We start from the raw sequence: 9,755 nt of genomic DNA on the forward strand, positions 1-9,755 counted from the left end.
ACCATTGCTGCGCATCCATATACTTGCAACTGATAAAGGTTCCTTACTCGAACCCCTATCTTCCGGGTCTCACCAGTTGTCTTGTTGCGCAGGAAAGCCTTTCCCTTGCTGAAAACAACATCATACCCCTTGTCTTCTAACATCGCCACAGAGATAAGATTCTTCTTCAATCCTGGAACATGCATGACTTCCTTCAATACGAAGGGTTTAACAGACTCCTTCTCAAAGGAAATGGTACCGATACCAGTCGCCTGTATCTACCATCATCACCCATCTCGATGTGCACTCCAAGATCTTTGTCCTCCAAATCAGAAAACAAATCTCGATCTCTCGTCATGTGAAAAGGAGCACCACTGTCCAAGAACCACACCGATCCCATCACACTTGAAACCAAGCATGCGATCAATGAAAAATCAAGCTCAAACTGCGAGGCTAGAGCCTCTCCTGCTGCACATCCAGCAGCTTTCTTGTTCTTCTTCTTCTGCGGACAATTAGTGGCATAGTGTCCATGATGGTGACAGTGAAAACACTTCACCTTGGACATGTCCTGCTTCTTGCCTTTGGCACCAGACTGAGAAGCTTTCTTGCTCTTCCCTTTCTTTGCTTTGGCAGCCAAAGCGAAATTTTCTTCATCAGCTCCCGTTGACGAAGATCCGTCCCTGGTACTCCGCCTGATCTCCTCCTGCACAAGATTTGACCATAGTCTTTCCCATCCTGGCAATTTCTCCCGACCATTGACAGAGTCCTAGTAGGAATTCCAACTCTTTGGAAGACCGAGGAGAGCCAAGCTCACCAAGTCCTCATCATCGACAGTAACCCCCACACTTCCCAGCTCATCTCGACACTGAGTGAACTTCGTGAGATACTTGGGCATACTGTCACCCTTCTCGCATTTGATGTTTCTGAGTTTATCTTTGAGCGCCAGCTTCCTCTAATCGCTCTTGCTTTGGAATAGATCTGTTAAAGCCTTCCACATCAGATATGGAGAAGTCTTTCCATGCAGGCTGGACACAATGTGATCCTTCACGCCCTCCAACAGAATCCTTCGACATTTTGCGGTCTTCTTTTGCCAAGCATCAGCTTGAGTAGCATCAGTAGGCTTTGGGACATCCGTCTTTATGAACTCCTTCAGCCCATTGTCATCCAATACTGCCTCCATCCTGTCCTTCCATGCAATATAGTTTGAGCTGCCCTCAAGAGCATACTCCAATCGCAATCCGTTGAAAGACATTGTTGCATTGCCACCAAGAAAACACTGCTGCAAATTCGAATTCCACCAGCTCCAAACTCAACCGCCTTGAATCTAAGATTCGTGAGAACACAATATTTCTCGTATAGAGATTGACTGTATGGGCATTCACTGGATATCTCACCTTCCAAAGGAAGGATGAATCCAGAGGCTACCTGGCTCGATTACAGACTCTGCCTGAAGAAATAGAATGTAAACACTTCTTGAATAGTAGATCTGATGATCAACAGCTCTGATACCATGTAGAAATTTTGAATAATTTAACACATATTCAATGGAGATTATCCTGATCATGTACTATTGCAAAATACATACACAATACATAAGCTCCTCTACGTTGATCATCAATTTAGCAGCATCATTAACAATAAAACATCAAGAGCATTCACACATTAACACAGTATGTAACCCGGGGAAAGCTTACAGCTGAAAACCCCACACTATATGTATATTAATGATTGAGAACATGTAACATTACAAAGTACAATGCTTATCACAATCAATCCAATACCAGCTCCACCTCTTACACACAATACAGCTTAGATATGATCTCCAAATCTATTCCACTGCTTGCCTGCCTCCACTGCTCAATACCTGCTCAAGAATGAATGAGAATGGATTAACCAAACTCATATTTACCTCCAAAGAATCACTTACATTGGGAAAGACGTGAGCAGAGGATATAATCACTTGGTATTGGCCAATTCTCATTGGCATAACTCAATCCCATTGATTGTGCAAATCCTCATGCACAACTATAGTCACAACTGATAGCAATATGATCCTCTAACACTTGTCCCTGTTGAACTGTACATGCACTGACATGCAACTGAGTTAACTGATGTATTCTTTAGTTGCATTATGAGTTAATAATTATTTTAACAACTCATCATTAGTCTATTTGCAATTAGACTAATTACAACTAGTTTAACCAAGTCAAACTGAACACAACTCCATCAACTCCACAATCAACTTCACCAAACTCAACTGATTGAGTTCTAACAGAAGTCATGCATGCAACAACTCAACTGACCCACAAAGAAAGCATATTTCCTTCTGATAGCTGCATGTGCCACATCGGTAGCTCAAACTGAAGTGCTCCAAGAGAATAAGATAAAGTTTATAATCTAAATATTATTACGAGACAATAATATTTGACTTTTCTATTTTTGACATCCAGTCTAAAAATAAACCTTGATCACTCCTGTTGTGATCACTCCTGCTGTGATCATCCCTGCTGTGGTTACTCCTGATGTGATCATTCCTGCTGTGATCCAAAAATAGAACTTGTGCCATAATTTGCTTGCGGGCCCACTTAGTGAAGGCAACTCTTTTCACTAAGCTTCATCATCTTGTTGCAATCTCAAAATAACAACCATTAAATCCACATATAAACAAGTGAAAAATCAAGAGAAATTATCTTTCATTAATCATAGGAAAACTCGACCAGGTTCGTGACTTCCACGTACCACTCAACCATAGACATGGCTGAACCAAATTTTTCTTTGAGTCAGTCACCCCCATGCCATATTCCAAGAATGAATGTTGTATCTCATGGGTAAACCAATCCAGAAAAAACCAAGGGAATCCAAAGGTTAAACCACCTCCACCCTCACCAAACCGTGATCACACCAAAACCGGTGCTCTGATCACAACCGAACCGAAATTGGAATTCCATTCAGAATCCATCACTATCCTTGAGGAATTTTCTTCTCCTTCTCTCTCAAGCTTTACCGCAATACAATCCCAGATCACTAGGCCCTAAACCAAGACTTCTCCCTCAGGCTTTACCGTGTATCCTGCTAAAACCCGTCAAGGGATTCCTAGGCCTTTGGGAATGAACCTTGAGACCACCTCAGCCCTAGATTCTGAAATCCATCTAAAAAAGCAAAGCTCAAAACTGAGATAAAAATTCCAACATACCATGGCATTCGGAAAATTCCAAGGCTAGGCTGAAAACCACTATCATAACCCAACAAAATCATGCCACCGACATCAAGATAACTATACACCAACATGCAAAGCCATGCATGTCAAAACCAACTAGGAAATCACACATGCAATATGTTACCTACAAGTATTCCCGCTGAAGCTTCCTGATCCTGTTCTTCCTTCCTTGATCCTTACTTATCTTCATTTTCCTTTGCTTACTTTTCCTTCCTTGATCCAAATCTAGAGTGCTCCAAGAAACTCTGAGTGACCAAGAGTGACAGAGAGAGAGAACAATGAGAGAGATCTAAAACTTGAACTGACAAAATCTTACCAACTGATTCTCATAACCTTTTTTATTAATGAGGCCTCTATTTTCTACATTTTCCATTATCTTCCTTCAATTTCCTCCTCACATGCAACCTATGACCTTTCACCTTAGTTTTCTTTTAATTTCCTTTATTTTCATAAATAAATGTGTCAAAATGCCTTTTTTCCTTTTAATGCCTTTGCCTCAGCCTTTTCAAATTTCCTTAGCCATAAACACATCCAGTGATGCCTACTAGGATATATTTTCCCAACATTTAGCTTCCAATAAGTGTCCCTTAACCATGGTCTTATTTTTCCTTTATTAACTTTTATTACATGAAATTTCCACCAAGATTGTTACAAATATAAACTACCTAACTGGTTCTACTTTTTTCTCAAAGGGAATGGTCTCTTTATTTGCTTCACACTAGCACACCCTTGGAAAACTGCTAAGTTATGGTATGTTCTATGCTTATAACAGTTTACTTATTTTTCTTATTATATTCCATAGATTAGGAATCACATGTACATAAATTAAAGTACAGATAGAACATTAAATGATTGACAGAAAACAAGCCAAGACAAGAGACACAAGATGTGGAGACTAGCCAGGGACAAACCCCACAATGTGTGGGGAAACCCTTTAATCAATTATTTTTTTATCTTCAATAATTCAGTAGAGATAAATAGTACAATAAATCTTATTTATATCAACAGTAGCAAACACTAGATCAGCAGCATCAACATTAGCGGCTTCATCATCAAAATTAGGGCAGTCGATATTTCACAAACCGACCGTCGGATCGGCTTGATTCCACCACGAAAAGTTGCAGCGTTCAAAGGAGGTTCAGATGAACCTACAGCGTAGATTAGAAGAGGAGGTTTGATGGTCCACACTGGTCAAAGTTTGGATCTGCAGTTGCAGCTTCAGTTTTAGCAGCTTCCTTCAAACTAGGGCAGTCGATATCTCGCAAACCATCCATCGGATCGACTTGATTCCACCACCAAAATTTGCACCCTTCAGAGGAGGTTCAGATGAACCTACAGTGAAGATCAGAAGAGGAGGTTTGATGGTCCATTCTGGTCAAAGTTTGGATCTGCAGTTGCAGCTTCAGTTTCAGCAGCTTCCTTCAAACTAGGGCAATCGATATCTTGCAAACCGTCCGTCGGAAAGACTTGATTCCACCACCAAAAGTTGTGTCTCTCAGAGGAGGTTCATATGAACCTACAACGCACTTTAGATGAGGAGATCTTCTAGTCCACGCAGGTCAAACTTTACTTCTGCAGTTGCAGCTTCAGTTTCAGTAGCTTCCGGCTTCACATGTGTGAGGGAGAGACCCTTTTCTGCGCAGTAGAGAAGAGATTCTTTTCTGCGCAGTAGAGAGAGAGAGAGAGATGTGATGATATGAGTAAGTCAAAATGAGGAAAATTCCTCCTATATTTATACACAACGTTGGTGTTTGAATAAATGCGACTATTGGGCTTCTTAGCCTACATGAGTTGTAGCCTGTAGGTCGGCTTGATAATAATTCCATAATCAAAATAAATTCATATCTCCGTGAATACTTATCGGAATCGGATGATCTTTATATCAATCCTACACTTCTCGATGAGAGGAATCTAATAAAAATATTATCAGCCATGAATAAGATGACCCACATGAAGTTTGGCCATAGTTTCCAATTTTAACACTCCCTCTCAACTAGGGAGAACTTCATCTACAATCTATCGGTCGTTACTATTCATCCATCAAATGCACTGCCCTGTACAGCCTGACCCTTGCCCTACTCTGCTCTATTCTTCCTGTTCTGCTTTGTCTTGTTCTGCCCTGTACTAATTTGTACGGCTCTACTCTGTTATGTGTTGCTCTACTTTGTTATGTTCTTCTTTGCTTTTGTCCGAATTACGAAGAAGAAGAAATGATCGAGGATGTATCATACTGACTCAAAGTCAGTCTCAGAGTATGTACCACTGGTCCCAGACCAGTCTCAACCAACCCGAAGTCAGCGTCATAGTGAGTACAACTCCACTAGTCCCAGACCAGTATCATCCTCCATTGACCAAAAGTTAGTCTCAAAGTGCGTACCACTGGTCCCAGACCAGTCTCAACCGACTCGAAGTCATCTTCATAGTAAGTACCACTCCTACCACTGGTCCCAGGCCAGTATCGCAGTCTCAGAGAGTGTACCACTGGTCCGAGACCAGTCTCAATCGACCCGAAGTCAGCATCATAGTATGTACCGCTCTCACTGGTCCCAGACCAGTACTGCACTGACACGAAGTCAGTCTCAGAGTATGTATCACTGGTCCCAGACCAGTCTCAACCAACCCGAAGTCAGTGTCATAGTATGGTACAACTCCCACCACTGGTCCCAGACCAGTATCATTGATCCCAGAGCAATGGAGGTCATCCTAGCGTAGGGAGTACGGTAGATACAACGTTGCGTCCATCAGTACTACTATGGTCCTAACTTCATTTCCCTGCTCATTGATCAGATGAGAGGTACTTCCCATGAGTCCCAGACTGCATGGGTAGGATGCCTCGACAGGAGAACTAATCAATCCTGTCCTCACAAGAGAACATATCAATCTTGCTACAATTGCCATGGAGAACACATCAGTCTAGGCCGCCATGGAGAACACATCAATCCAGGCCTCACAGGAGAACACATCAATCCTACTATAGTCGCCATGGATAACACATCAATCCAGGCCTCACAATAGAACACATCAATTCAGGCCTCATAGGAGAACACATCAATCCTGCTACAATGTCGCCACGGGGTGTACATGTATACCATCAGGGTATAGTGAATTATCCTGTGGTCATATGCTGCTCCAAGAAGTACCCTGCACCCCCCTGGAGCTCCAAGAGCTCAATGCATCATACATGAACCTCATCGGAGGGTCTTTGAACAACTCCAAGTTGTTCTCGAAAAGTCAGAAATTTTACTTTCCCAAGGGGTTTTGTCAGAATGTCGACGACCTATTCATCTGTACCTATATGTTGGAGCCTTATAGCTCCCCACTGCACCATATCTCGAATATAGTGGTATCTGATATCGATATGCTTAGAGAGATCACAAAATACAAGATTCTCTGACAAATGAATCCCACTCTGGTTGTCACAAAGGATCACGATGGTATCCAACGTAAATCCAAACAGCTCACTGAAGAGCTTTCACAACCAAACTGCCTCACAGGAGGCCATGGTGGCAGAAATATACTCTGCTTCGGCGGTGCTCAAGGCCACCAACTTCTGCTTCCTGCTCGTCCAGGATATCGAAGCAAATCCCAAGGAGAAACATCACCCAGAAGTGCTCTTACGGTCCTCCACATTGCCCGCCCAATCATCATCTGTATATCTAAATAGTCTCACATCTCCGGCAGTGTATCTTAACCCATAAGTGATAGTGCCACGAAGATATCTCAACAAATTCTTGGCACCAATCCAATGTATGTGGTGGGGTTCAACCATATGTTGACTCAACATGTTGACTGTGAAGCATATATCTGGACGAGAGTTCACTAAGAACATTAATGCTCCGACGAGTTGTCGATACTCGGTAGCATTTCGTAAAACAGGTCCAGCAGCACTACTGCTTAACTTCTTGAAGTCAAGCTCCATCGAGGTAGTTACAGGCTTGCAGTTCACCATACCAAATCTTTCCAATATCTTCACCACATATTTTCCTTGAGATAGGAAAGTTTCCCCTGGCTTCTGCAACACTTCAAGTCCTAGGAAATAATGCATCAGTCCTTCATTTCAAATTCAGAAGCCAACTCCCTCTTACATTTGAGAATGAAAGGGTTTGCACCTGTTAGAGAGAGGTCATCCACATACAACACCAGTATGAGAGGTTTATCATCTTCAACCTTAAAGTAAAGGTTAGGATCGGCTTCACTCCTAGTGAATCCCAGCTTCATCAAGTAGCTTTCGATCCTCTCATACTATGCTCGGGGTGCTTGCTTCAGCCCATAGAGAGCCTTCTTCAACCTGCATACATGAGATTTTCGATCATAAATCTCAAATCCTTCGGGTTTCTCCACGTAGACCTCTTCTTTGATCGAGCTGTGCAAGAATGCGATCTTGACATCCACCTGATGTAGGTTCCATCCTTGTGAAGCGGCAAGGGCTATGATTGAGTGGATGGTCATATATCTTGAAACAGGTGCAAATATCTCATCATAGTTTATACCTTCCTTCTGGGAGAAACCACGAGCAAAAAAACGAGCCTTATACTTTTCCGTACTTTCATCTGTTGCATGCTTTATCTTGTAAAGCCATTTAGAAGTGACAATTGTCTTGTCCTGGGGTCTTGGAACTACTTCCCAAACATCATTCTTCATAATAGACTCATATTCTTCAATCATAGCGTCCTTCCATACTTGATTCTTGATGGCATCTGAGAATGATGGAGGCTCATTTTGTATGATCGTGCTCATGATGGTCAAGTATCTCTGATACCTGTTAGGTTTCTTACTTTCATGGAAGGTTCCTCGGGTTGTAGCATGTCCTTCAGCATCATCAAGTATTCCCCTAAGCCATGAAGGCCTCTTCCTAGAAGAGGGAGGCTTAGGTGGATAAATAAGATCCATGGGTTCCTCCACATCGGGCATTGTTACATCATCTACCCATAGAGACAGCTTCCACAATCGTACAGTTCTTCCTTTCCGCCACACCATTCTGCTCAGGAGTATGTGGAGTAGTAGTCTCCCTCTTAATGCCAGCGTCAGGTATGCATGAGTGAACCAACTGTAATATATCGAAGGTCTTGCTTTCGCTTGAGGGGAATGGTCCCTTTTTGAGCTTTCCTTCGGCACATCCTGGACATACACCTTCTTTCTCTACTCGGAATTCGGGCATCCCTGTCACGATTTGTCTTACACTAGGTAGAGCTTTATAATGAAGGTGGGCAAACCTTGCCATCGCTGAAGGTTACCTTGTAGCCTTTTTCTTCCATTGCCGAGATGGACACCAAGTTCTTTTTGAGGTCAAGTGCATTTAATACTTCCTGGAATTTCTAGCCTTCTTGAATGGTTGTCCTCTTCCTTGATTTCCAACACTCCTTTTACCTCTGCTATTAGATTTTCCATTCCTTTGATTGCCATGGGAGGGATTTTGATCATCGTCACAGTGAGATTCCTTTCTATCAGGGCATTCCCTTTCATAGTGACCTGCTTTATTGCAAATGTAACATCGTCCTTTCCTTCCACCCTTAGTTCCAGCCTTTCTTTTTGATTTAGACCCGAAATTATTTATTTTCTTAGCATGAGAAGAAAAGGCAGCAGGAGGACCTTTAGGCATGGGCATTTCTTGCTCTTCTACCCTTGTTTCTTCTTGAATGCATCTAGCCATTAATTCCTCGAAACCAGGAATTACATTATTGTTTATAAGAGTAGTCCTGAACACGTACCATTCGGATGGTAATCCTCCAAGAGTCATGAGTGCCATTTCTCTGTCAGTAATAGGCTCCCCAATAGATAGGAGTTCGTTCTTGATCTCGGTGATTTTTAAAAAGTATGCTTGCATACTCTCATCTTTACCCTTCTTGATTTCCCTCAACTTATTTCTAAGAAACAAAACTTGATTTGCATCATTAACTTTAAATAAACTTACCAGTCTATCGTAGATTTCCTTGGAGGTGTCCAGTTCAGAGATGTAAGCCACCAAGTGCTTGTCGATAGAGTCCCAGATGATCTTCTTTGTTTTGACTTCTCTGGTTTTCGATTTGTACCTGGCAGCAACATATGCATTTGATGGAGGCTCAACAATATTGCCTCTCACATGGTCCAACACTCCTTGTTCTTCTAGGATAGCCTTGCCTATCTTCTCTTCGATGATTGCTCTTTCTCTTGCTCGAGCTTTGTCTTCACCTCAACTCTGATACCATGTTAAGTTATGGTATGTTCTATGCTTATAACAGTTTACTTATTTTTCTTATTATATTCCATAGATTAGCAATCACATGTACATAAAGTAAAGTGCAGATAGAACATTAAACGATCGACAGAAAACAAGCCAAGACAAGAGACACAAGATGTGGCGGCTAGCCAGGGAAAAACCCCACAATGTATGGGGAAACCCTTTGATCAAATCTTCTTTTATCTTCAATAATTCAACAAAGATAAATAGTACAATAAATCTGGTTTATATCAGCAGTAGCAAACACTAGATCAGCAGCATCAGCATTAGCGGCTTCATCATCAAAACTAGGGCAGTCGATATCTCACAAACCGACCATCGGATCGGCTTGATTCCACCACC

This window comes from Pinus tabuliformis, chromosome Q, assembly GCF_031772625.1.
Source record: "Pinus tabuliformis cultivar Carrire ecotype Pingquan chromosome Q, CPIR1, whole genome shotgun sequence".
Classification (NCBI taxonomy): Eukaryota; Viridiplantae; Streptophyta; class Pinopsida; order Pinales; family Pinaceae; genus Pinus; species Pinus tabuliformis.